The 11,660-nt window shown below is 44.9% G+C and overlaps 1 long non-coding RNA gene across 3 annotated transcripts in view; it reads left to right on the top strand.

Annotated features, from left to right (window-relative positions):
- The window catches only part of LOC129835053 (uncharacterized), a 12,288-nt gene extending 1,001 nt beyond the window's left edge, over positions 1-11,287 (top strand). The window contains exons 1-2 of one of the 3 annotated variants that reach the window (XR_008756373.1): positions 1,927-2,422; positions 7,564-11,287. This is a non-coding gene — a long non-coding RNA (uncharacterized LOC129835053). Of the gene's footprint in view, positions 1-1,926 lie in introns of those variants that run through there. The other 2 variants (XR_008756371.1, XR_008756372.1) reach the window with 2 other exon arrangements.
- The last annotated feature ends 373 nt before the right edge of the window (positions 11,288-11,660 follow it).

Genomic DNA, 11,660 nt, shown 5'->3' with positions numbered 1-11,660 from the left:
AAATGTAATCCACATTTTTATTGCAACATTTATTATTGTTGCCTCCAATAATATTTGGATGAAACTGTGCTGAATCGAGAGTGGAGCTAGAATAACAGAGATTAAGAGCGCTGGCGTAATGGCGGAGCGATTTTGAGGAGAGAGCCTTCGCCCAAGTAAACTCATCTGAGCGCTGAGGAATGGCTCTCTGGACCGTCGCAGTGTAAACCGAATGCTGTTTTGGGAATAGCCAGAGGAAAAAGGAGCTCTGTTTTCCAAACTCTTTATCTCCTATGATACGTTAGTGTGATCTGTGGAGGGGCGGCGGTGGGTCCTGACAGAGAGAGGGGGGGGGGGACAGACAGAGGGAGGGAGGGAGAGACAGGGAAGGAGAGAGAAAGCTAGGGAGAGGGGGGAGCGGACGTAGGACTTACAAGAACGGATAAGTCAGGAAAACAAGCTGTGGGAAACCCTATACCTCTGAAACAGGCTCACACATTCTCTTTCACTCCTGCTCTCCCTTTCTCTCTCTCTTTCTCTCTCTCTGCCTCTGTCTTGCTTTCTCTCTGTCCGTGTATGTGTTTCTCCCTCTTTCTCTGTGTACCCGGGCGCCGAAGACGGGGATGTCGATTAAGGCAGCCCCCCGCACCTCTCTGATTCAGAGGGGTTGGGTTTAATGCGGAAGACACATTTCAGTTGAATACATTCAGTTGGACAACTGACTAGGTATCCCCCTTTCCCTTTGTGTCCCTGTCTCTCTCTTTCTTTTGGTTGAAAAGTGTCTATTGCTACCTCTTTCTTTCACTCCCTCTTCCACCCCCCTCTCCATCTCTCTCCCTCCCTCCTTTTCCCTGACCGTAGCATAGAAAGGATAGGCCAAGGGGGTAACTGAAGCCAGAGCTACACGAGAACAAAAGGCACACTTTACACTTGTGCTGTTGAGGAAATGCCAATTACCTTGTTGAAGGTACACACAGCTCTTTACCAAAAATTCATTTATATTCTACCCCTCCCCCCCCCCGCACTCTCTCTCATTCTCTCTCTCTCGCTCTCTCTGTGCTTGCGTTTCTCTCCCCTTTTCAGTATCCTCTGTGTCACTTTATCTCTTTCTTCATCACTCTCTTCCTATTGTCCTCTCCCTTCTCCCTCTCCCTCTGTGTTTCTTTGGCAATTTCAGTTCTCTCCTGTCTCTCTGTCCTCCTTTTCTCTTAACCTTCGCTCGGACACCACTCACTGCTCCGTCTCTGTCTCTGTCTCTCCCTCCCCCTCTCCCTGTCAATATTCAGGTTTATCAAGGCAGTGGCCTGGTGTGTCCACTCGGTGGTCAGTGGGCAGTGGGCAGCAGCAGCACTGTGCAGGCATTGCCCGGGGCTGTGTGGTGGTTGGGGCTCTGGGTGACTGGCAGTATGCCCAGACACTCCTCCTGTGGCTTCCTGCACTTTCCTGCCTGCCTGGCAGTTTGGCCTCGAGTCCAGATTGACTGCCCCAGTGTGTGTGTGTTCACGTGTGTGTGTGCACATGTGCGTGCGCGGCTGCTTGCGTGTGTGGGCGTGCACGCATGCGTGTGTGTGCGATCATGTGTGTCATGCATGTGTCTGTAAGTGTGAGTCTGCATGCATGTCTTCTCCTGTCTGTATGACACATACACAACACAATGGGGTCAGGCAGCCATGGGTCTGCTCCACAGTTTACAAATGAATGTGTGTATGATGCAATTTGGGATGTTTGCTATGGAGTAACCTGATTAAACAAAAGGGTTTCCACTCTGCTACCCAATAAGGCTAAACAGGAGCCAGCTCAGGAACTGGGCTTTAAACTTAATTAAGTGGAACCAGGCTAAAATAGAAGGAGAACGGAGAAAGTCAGTGTTGTATCAGTGTTCTGGCACATTTTGGATGGTCATGTCACTTTTTCCATGTTATGGTTAACTGGCCTTTGCCCCCCCCCCCCCCCCCTTCCTCTCGTCTCTCCTCTCTCCCCCCTCCCTCTTGTAAGGCACATTTCTCTTCCTCTCCCCCCTCTCTCTTTCGTCAAACTTGAGTCCCGTATCTCTCTCCCAACCTTTCCTTTCTACTCCTCATATCTTGACCAACTTCCCCACAAACAATCACAGAGATAGCCAGCAGAGAGCAGAAAGAAGAAAGGAGCTTGTCACACAAATCCATTCCCGTAAATGATGTGGATGAGCTTGCTAACTACCCTCGGAGGGCATAGGCTGTTCCCTGACACTTGGATGCCATGAAGTCACTGTGGTTTGGACCAATGATGTCACCCGTTGCTAGAACATCCATGACATCACCCTATTGGCCCATCACTCATCTCACCCAATCACACTCAAGAGTCAGACGCTAACCAGCAGAGAAGGAAGAAGACGGTCCAAAAATGAAACCAAATGAAATGAGGGAAAGAGGAGAAGAGACTGGAATATTTTTTTCCTTTAAAGGTAATCGTTTTTCTTTAAATGGATAAAGAGGAGAAGACTGAGAGATTTGTACTAGAGAACAGGCATTTATGGCAGAGGTGTAGTTTTCCTCAAACCCAAACCACACACCTGGAGGTGCCTCTGTATCAATACACTATACGTTGTACTAGGATACTAAGCAAAGACAAGTTCATTGTTAGTTTTTGTGGTTGGAGATTAAACGTTAAAGTTTTTCCACCCGGCCTCGTTGAAATTTGTGTGACGTTTGTAGTCAGTGTTTTGTTTCTTGTCTCACAGAGTTTTCCATACGCACAAAAACCTTATTTCTCTCAAATTTGGTGAACAAATTTGTTTACATACTAGTTAGTGAACATTTCTCCTTTGCCAAGATAATCCATCCACCTGACAGGTATGGCATATCAAGAAGCAGATTAAACAGCATGGTGCACCTTGTGCTGGGGACAATAAAAGTCCAAATAAAAATGTGCACAGATGTCTCAAGTTTTGAAGGAGCATGCAATTGGCATGCTGACTGAAGGAATGTCACCCAGAGCTGTTGCTCGAGAAATTAATGTTAATTTCTCTACCATAAGCCGGCTCCAACATCGTTTTAGAGATTTTGGCAGTACGTCCAACCAGCCCAGGACCTCCACATCTGGCTTCTTCACCTGCGGGATCGTCTGAGACCAGCCACCCGACAGCTGATGAAACTGAGGAGTATTTCTGTCTGTAATAAAGCCCCTTTGTTGCGGAAAAACTAATTCTGATTGGCTGGACCTGGTTCCCCAGTGGGTGGGCCTGTGCCCTCCCAGGCCCACCCATGGCTGCGCCCCTGCCCAGTCATGTGAAATCCATAGATTAGGGCCTAATGAATTTATATCAATTTACTAATTTCCTTATTTGAACTGTAACTCAGTAAAAGTTTTGAAATTGTTCCATGTTGCGTTTATATATATTTTTTAAGTATATATCAATATAATAATAGTTAGTCAAAATCACTCTCAAAATTCACTCTCAACAAAATCACTCTCCATTGATTACTAGAGACTAAAACCGTTTCGTCTCGGCTGTTAGACGTGAGCTGGATTTAAGAGGCGATTGTTACTTTATTTTATCGTCATTCATTGAATCAGGTGGAACGCAAAGCTCCAGGAAAGAGACTGAATTGAATCTGTAATGTATATGTGTACAGTATATTAATGGTGGTCTTTACACAGGGAGAGAGATGCTCACTGCTCACGTCAATAATGTGCTAATGGCTGTCTGGAAGGTTTTGGAGATCTCCCTCTAAGGACTGGTTCGCGACTACGGGACAGAGGGGGGTCCGATTTGTTTCTTTTGCCCTCAAGACGTGATGACGAGCAGATTATAGGGGCTTAAAAAGGGCTTAAACCCCAGCCTATCAACACGCCCCATTAAATAAACAAATAAACAATTCAAAACATGGATGAAATATCTGACATTAGACATAAAATTTGGAGTGCTCACTCTTTGTCGCTCATCTCTATTATTATCATTTCAATAAGACAAAGATGGAGGAGAAAAAAGGATGTTTTTAAGAATGGAAGAAAAGAGGAAAAGAAGAAATCCACAATACCCTTGGGCATATGTTGACACATACACTACATGACCAAAAGTATGTGGACACCAGCTCATCGAACATCTCGTTCCAAATTCATGGGCATTAATATGGAATTTGCTGCTATACCATCCTCCACTCTTCTGGGAAGGCTTTCCACCAGATGTTGGAACATTGCTGCGGGAACTTGCTTCCATTCAGCCACAAGAGTGTTTGTGAGGTCGGGCACTGTTGGCTCGCATTCGGTGTTCCAATTCATCCCAAAGGTGTTCGATGGGGTTGAGGTCAGTGCTCTGTGCAGGCCGGTCAAGTTCTTCCACACTGATCTCGACAAACCATTTATGTATAGCCCTTGCTTTGTGCAGGGGGGATTTGTCTTGCCACAAAGTTGGAAGCACAGAATCGTCTAGAATGTCATTGCTGCAACGTCAGGAGAATGATGGGTGTGGAGTCAGGCGCAGAGAGCAGACGTTTCACGGGAACAAACGCTATAATGTCTACAGTCAACAGGAACAGGTACAAAAATGGGTGACGCCAAAACACAGGCGCAAACACAACCCAAAGACCACTGTTAATAAACCGGACAGCGAAAACCCAAAATCAATAATACACCTCCTACGTACAATGACAACAAATAAGCCTGCACAAACACTAGCGGGCGAAACGAAACTAAATAGTACCCGTCCCAAAACCCCAACAAGGAACAGGTGAAAACAATTAGACAGACATAAACGAAAAGGAAAAAGGGATCGGTGGCAGCTAGTAGACCGGCGACGACGACCGCCGAGCGCCACCCGAACGGGAAGGGGAGCCACCTTCGGTAGTATTCGTGACAATTGCATGCTTTAGCATTAAGATTTCCCTTCACTGGAACTAAGGGGCCTAGCCCGAACCAAGAAAAACAGCCAGGTTCGTCCGTTGTAATGCCAGATGATGAAGCGTGATTCATCACTCCAGAGAACACATTTCCACTGTTCCAGAGTCCAATGCCGGTGAGCTTTACACCACTCCAGCCGACGCTTGGCATTGCGCATGGTGATCTTAAGCTTGTGTGCGGCTACTCTTCCATGGAAACCCATTTCATGAAGCTCCAGACGAATAGTTATTGTGCTAACGTTGCTTTCAGAGGCAGTTTGGAACTTGATAGTGAGTGTTGCAACCAAGGACAGACGATATTTACACGTTACGAGCTTCAGCACTCGGCCGTCCCGTTCTGTGCACTTGTGTGGCCTACCACTTCGCGCCTAAAGCCATTGTTGCTCCTAGAAGTTTCTATTTCACAATAAAGCACGTACAGTTGACCGGGGCAGCTCTAGCAGGGCAGAAATTTGACGAACTGACTTCTTGAAAAAGTGGCATCCTATGACGGTGCCACGTTGAAAGTCCCCATCTCTTCAGTAAGGCCATTCTACTGCCAATGGAGATTGCATGGCTCTGTGCTCGATTTTAAACACGTGTCAGCAATGGGTGTGGCTGAAATAGCCAAATCCACAAATTTGAAGGTGTGTCCACATACTTTTGTATATATAGTGTAGATAGCTCTCCTAAGGACGTCTGATCTTCTCTTTGTTTTAGCCAAGGCTTTAATCCCAACCTTGGGTCCCCTCCTCCAGACAACGATTAAAGATCCTAAATCTTTAGCTGTAAACTGCTCTCACGCAACTCCTTACTTAAAAGGGCCTTATTTGTTTTCGAGATCAAATATTTAAATCTTTTCACCATTCATTAATATTGGTTTGCCAACTGTCTTAGAAGTCCACGGAAGAAGACTATATTTAAATCTTTGGCCATAAATTAATTGTTTTGAAATGGGTGAAAATGTACCATCACTTAATGAGAAAGAGAGCGAAACAAATGTGAGGGAGAGGCATCCCTCTCTGTCTGCTCCCTCCCTCCTTCCTTTTCTTCCTCATTAAATGGGGGGGGGCGGACGATACAAAACAAACGTCCGTCCGAACGAACAGGCAATCGACCACCAAGCTCAAATTCAAACATGCGAGTGAGACTGACGTAAAAAAATATATATATTTTGTAATGTATATTAACTCCGAGAGGCCCTTGTCACCTGACAGACCATTGTTCTGTGTGGGCCCAGGCCTCGCCACAGGAGCAGGTTGCCTGCATTGCTTATGGAGATTGGGCTTGGGGTCCGGCCGGGTGTCTGCCAGGCGGGGTTTAAAAAGGGGGGAGACAATGGGAGGGAGGGGGGAGTGCGACGCCGACCCCAACAAACGGCGTGACCCTGAGCAGATGGCTGGGCAGGGGCTCTGCTGAGCCAGAATTAATAACGTGTGCCATGTCACATTGTCTGAGACGGGCTGCCTAAAAAACAAACTGCTCCCCCCCCTCTTTTTCTCTGCCGCCTCCTCTCTCTCTGTCCTCTCAAGTCCCTCACTACCCCTACACTTACACTCCCCCTCCCTCTGCTCTCTCTCTCCCTCTCTATTGCCCCCCCCCCCCCTCTATTCCCCACCGCTCTGCCTCATTCTGCTGTACCTTCTATTCCTCTCCGTCTCCTTCCCTTTCAATCTTTACTCTCCTCCCTCTCCCTCCCTTCTGCTCCTCCTCCCTCTGCCTTGTCCTTCTCCTTTTCTCTTGTCCTCCTCCTCCCTCCTCCCCACTCCACCCAACAGCTGGAACTACAGTCTCCGTGAGCCACCCCATGGAGTACTCCTTCAATGGCAACTTCACTCTTTTTACAAACACTCCTTCGCTCGCTCTCTCTCTCTCTCTCATCCATTCATTCATTCCCACCCATACTCATTTATCTTGCTCTCAATAGCTCAAATAGACACTCATTCACAGGTCTGCTCATTCAGAAGGGTCTTTATCGGCAGACAAATAAGGCACCTGTGCTTCAAAAGCTCTCCCGCTGAATGACTTTCTATTCCGTTTCCTCACTTGCCCTCTAGCTCACTCATTCGCTCACTCACTCCTCTCTCTTCCTCACCCACTCATTCCCCTATATCTCTCTACCCATAACAAACACTCTTCACTACTTTACATTCCCTCCCCCCTACTGTAGCTCCTACAGCTCATCAAATAACAGTCCCTGCTATCTAGTCTGGGGCGTGGATCCTCCAACAAACATTTCCGGGGCCTCTCCAGAATCCGCAGGGTGGCTGGCAGGAATGGGTCAGGAGGTCAGAGGGATGTCGGAACCCCGCGACAGGCCCCCTCTCCTAATCACCAGGCCACTTCCTGTCTCTCTGGGGGCCCCGGTTGTCCGCCAGAGAGATGGAGAACCAGGGGGTCAGGGCCTTAGTGCAGCTCACTTGGCAGGCTCATACTGTGTGTGTGTGTATGTGTGTGTGTGTGTGTGTGTGTGTGTGTGTGTGTGTGTGTGTGTGTGTGTGTGTGTGTGTGTGTGTGTGTGTAGCAGAGATGTAGGCGTAAGGAATGGGGCCACAGTGTCTCCTGACCGCTCCTGTCTCAGCCTCCAGTATTTATGCTGCAGTAGTTTATGTGTCGGGGGGCTAGGGTCAGTTGGTTATACCTGGAGTACTTCTCCTGTCTTATCCAGTGTCCTGTGTGAATTTAAGTATGCTCTCTCTAATTCTCTCGTTCTCTCTTTCTCTCTGAGAACCTGAGCCCTAGGACCATACGTCAGGACTACCGGGCATGCTGACACCTTGCTGTCCCCAGTCCGCCCGGCCTTGCTGCTATTCCAGTCTCAACTGTTTCTGCCTGCGGTTACGAAACCCCTACCTGTCCCAGACCTGCTGTTTTCAACTCTTAATGATCGGCTATGAAAAGCCAACTGAGATTTATTCCTGATTATTATTTGACCATGCTTGTCATTTATGAACATTTTGAAAATCTTGGCTCTCTCTAATTTTCTCCTTCTCTCTTTCTCTCGGAGGACCTGAGCCCTAGGACCATACGTCGGGACTACCGGCCGTGGTGACTCCTTGCTGCCCCCAGTCCGCCTGGCCTTGCTGCTATTCCAGTTTCAACTCTTCTGCCTGCGGTTATGGAACCCCTACCTGTCCCAGACCTGCTGTTTTCAACTCTTAATGATCGGCTATGAAAAGCCAACTGAGATTTATTCCTGATTATTATTTGACCATGCTTGTCATTTATGAACATTTTGAAAATCTTGGCTCTCTCTAATTTTCTCCTTCTCTCTTTCTTTCTCTCGGAGGACCTGGGCCCTAGGACCATGCGTCGGGACTGCCGCCCGTGGTGACTCCTTGCTGTCCCCAGTCCGCCTGGCCTTGCTGCTATTCCAGTTTCAGCTGTTCTGCCTGCGGTTATGGAACCGCCACCTGTCCCAGACCTGTTGTTTTTCAACTCTTAATGATCAGCTATGAAAAGCCAACTGAAAATTATTCATGATTATTATTTGACCATGCTTGTCACTTATGAACATTTTTGAACATCTTGGCATAGTTCTGTTATAATCTCCACCCGGCACAGCCAGAAGAGGACTGGCCACCCCTCATAGCCTGGTTCCTCTCTAGGTTTCTTCCTAGGTTTTGGCCTTTCTAGGGAGTTTTTCCTAGCCACCGTGCTTCTACACCTGCATTCTAGCTGTTTGGGGTTTTAGGCTGGGTTTCTGTACAGCACTTCGAGATATTATCTGATGTACGAAGGGCTATATAAAATAAAATTGATTGATTGATTGATTGAAGGAATCAAGGGTCAGGGTTTGACAAAAGTTCATTTGGCAAAGATTTTGTCCCCCTCACCCATAAAAAAATGCTTCAGTTGACAAAAGTAAAGCTACCCATCCAAACTTTACCTCCACCACAATAGCATTTAGCATTTGCAACAAGCAAGAAAAATATCCATCATTGACATTCTGGAGACCTGAAACATCAATGAAAGACTTCTGCTTTATTTTGGTTCAACCAAACAATTTTTCCTTTTTTCTTACAAGGTTCTATGAGTTTCAACGTGTTGGCTTTGTTCATGGGTTGCATTGGGATTTTGGCATTTGTGGGACTGCTCCAAAAAAAGGATTGTTTTTCTCATGCTAATTCTTAACAGAAATGTTGTTGAAATATTAGTTGTTGCTATGGTGTCTGACACTTTGTTTATGCCATGTACCAAGCTACATCCTGTGGACTAAATGCTACAGGGCTCAAGCTAAGTGACTGAACCAACTTTGTCTCAGTAGCTTATTGTAGAAAAGCGGCACTAACCCAAACTAAACCAGTTGTTGAGCTTAGTTCACTGGATATGAATATCCCATGAGAATTTACACAAAGTGGAGAGATTTAATTTGGTTGGAAACCTTCATTGTTATGACATTTTTTTCCTTTTCCTCCTTGATCTCATGTCTGGTTTAGATTTGAGCAAGGATCCTGTACAAGCCCTCGCTACAATGAAAACCGCCCAAAACATTGGACCGGGTACTCATTGAACACAATACTGCATCCCAAGATTCGATAGATACTATTTCCACCGCATCCTGACAACAAACAAAATCATTTGTGTCGAGGTTTGGAGAAATAAGGCTGCCTATAATCAAAAGGGACTCAAATAAATCTTGATTTTGGCACATGCATCACAAAGGGTCAAAAGATCTCATTCAAGATTTACCCAACACACAATGTGGAAGTATGTATTGACTCATGGTTTCCAAGTACCCTGAAGACAGGAACATGACTGTCACTTACAGTAAAAGTATATCTGCAGTAACAGACTGTCCAATAAGGATACTGCCCATTCACATCACTTACTGAGTCACCATTGCCATAGCATGAATGTAGTTACTAACACAAATCAACATAGTGTTCCAAATTCCATTTTGTATATTTTATATCATACCAGCGGACCAAATTTGTCTGACTTTTGACCAAACTTGTCTGACGTTATTAGCTAGTTAAGGGAAACTACAGTAAGGCGAATGGACAGCTCACAAAGCTTATTGCAGATGCCTTCAAAGCATTCACAGTCTGTACATTAAATACGTTGAAAAAGCAACTTTAAAAAAATGTCCAAAAGAGAACATTTGAGTCACAACACCTTCTTTTGAGTACAAACTGAGCAAAGAATCCACCCTTAGGTTGGGCTCTTATTGTTCCTCAAGTTATCTTTGATATGGACTTTTCATACAAAGTGTGGCTGCAGGAGAGGAACCTCTCAGGTTGTGATTCATGCATTTTTTTTTGCTGTGTCATTGGTCTAATACATGTTTCATTGAATAGATTCACATATCCCACGATCACTGTGAAAACCAACTTGCAATGTTATCTCACTGTGACTAAGTCGTTCTTCTAAATATCTGTGGTTGTTTTAATGGTAGGCTACAGAAAGACAGGGGCTGCGTACCAATCCACTGGGCACAGACGTCAATTCGACGTCTGAGCCACGTTGGTTCAACGTCATTTCATTGAAATGATGTGGAAACAACAATTGGTCAACCAGTGTGTGCCCAGTGGGAAATGGCACCGTATTCCCTATATAGTGATTTTTTTTTTTACCAGGGCCCATCAAAAGTAGTGCACTATGTATGGATGCCAGGGTTGCATCCTCTCATTTTCCCCTTCGATATCATTCAGTCTTAGAGAACAAAAAAATGAAAAAAGTTCATCTGGAAGGGAGAGGTCCTTTTGTCCCGGAGGGGGGAAACAAACTTGATGAGGTCTCTGGCAAAACATTTGATCTATGCCAAATGCGCATCTGCTTTACTTGTGAATGGCCGATATGAGACGCATCATCATTTTCTTAGAACTATTTTGGTGGCCTGCTCCGGAGTCTGGTCTTAGAAGATTGGACATTCCTTGCCATTTACTGGTGTAATATGGATGTGCCAGAAAACCAGTTCATGGAATACAGTAGCCGCATTCTTGTATTTAGAAATGTGAGCCAAAATCAATTAAAGTTCCTTCACTGTAATTGCAAAATACAACAAGTTTTAGTTTCGGCAACAAACAAAAAAATCATTCACAGTCTTTTTTAAGGATTTAACATATTCCAAGAGTAAGTCTCTTGTTTTCGGAATATAATGCATGAAACATACTGCATTTCAGAACTCGTGAACAACTGAGTGTTTTTAATCAGACGAAGCAGCGGCCCAAGGCAAAGACTGAACTCTAAAAGGTACTGTGGCAAACGCAGCACACAGAGCCAGAGAGACCAGACCACACGCATATACTTTTTACTCAACTGTTTCCCTCATATGAAATTAGATTACAATCTGCCATGTACAACTTCACTGCTCCACCGGGGTGATTCGAAAATAATTGTGGTCGCAGGTTCAATATCTAGGACCTGGAGAAATGACAGATTTTCAATGTTTTGTTAATAGGGTATTTATCATTTCCGATACGGGTAAGAATAAAAAATATATATATTTATGGTCCATGTGATTTTTTTTGTTACATAACTAAGCAATTGCTTATAAAACACATGCCATAATTTATTATATCTACCCCATCAAAAGCTTGATTTCTTATCAAGTTTTAGATAAATTCTCACATTGTGACCGAGACATAAAAAGGCATTTCTGGTTTCACTTTAACATTATGTATGTGACCATATCAAGTAACTTACTTTTACGTACAACACGTCATGATTGTATAGATAATATATGGTGTAAACTGAATATGAACAGTCAAGATTTGTCAAGAGACAAAAACGCCAAAATTACCAACATTACCAATGTCTTACTTGATCTCTTTATCAAAAGCTTGTAAAAAAAAAAAAATCTGCTTTGATAACAGGCACATA

The sequence above is a fragment of the Salvelinus fontinalis genome, chromosome 36 (assembly GCF_029448725.1).
Source record: "Salvelinus fontinalis isolate EN_2023a chromosome 36, ASM2944872v1, whole genome shotgun sequence".
In the NCBI taxonomy this organism is placed as follows: Eukaryota; Metazoa; Chordata; class Actinopteri; order Salmoniformes; family Salmonidae; genus Salvelinus; species Salvelinus fontinalis.
This window is presented reverse-complemented; position numbering and strand designations above follow the sequence as displayed.